The following is a 392-nucleotide window of genomic DNA, read 5'->3' as shown; positions in this document are numbered from 1 at the left end:
CATCAACTCTCCCTAAATGTCTTTGCTCCTCTTTCTCTTCCTCTCTTCTCTCTCTCTTCGCCACCACCATCTATATGCCTACTATTACTCTCACCCCAACATGAACAATAGTAGAAGTGTCATCGAATAGAGAGAGAGGCTCAAAGTGTAACACACTGACACACAGAAATTAGTTTCCGCATTTATTATATTAGATGACAAAAGCGATTGAATTTTCATTCAAAAGCAATAAAAATGTTTAAGGAAAATGCTTGTCTGTGTTAATAGCCAGTCATGTGAAAACATAGTCCTATAATATATGATATATAATACATAATATTTAATTATTTAATCTCTCTCTCTCTCTCTCTCTCTCTCTCTATATATATATATATATATATATATATATATAT

At 31.9% G+C, this 392-nt stretch overlaps 1 protein-coding gene across 1 annotated transcript in view; it reads left to right on the top strand.

Annotated features, from left to right (window-relative positions):
• The window catches only part of LOC106881407 (uncharacterized WD repeat-containing protein all2124), a 41,335-nt gene that overhangs the window by 36,160 nt on the left and 4,783 nt on the right, over window positions 1–392 (top strand). The gene's annotated exons all lie outside the window — the stretch shown is intronic.

This window comes from Octopus bimaculoides, chromosome 15 (genome assembly GCF_001194135.2).
Source record: "Octopus bimaculoides isolate UCB-OBI-ISO-001 chromosome 15, ASM119413v2, whole genome shotgun sequence".
Taxonomy (NCBI): Eukaryota; Metazoa; Mollusca; class Cephalopoda; order Octopoda; family Octopodidae; genus Octopus; species Octopus bimaculoides.
Note: the sequence above shows the minus strand (reverse complement) of the source record. Positions and strands in the feature narration are given on the sequence as shown.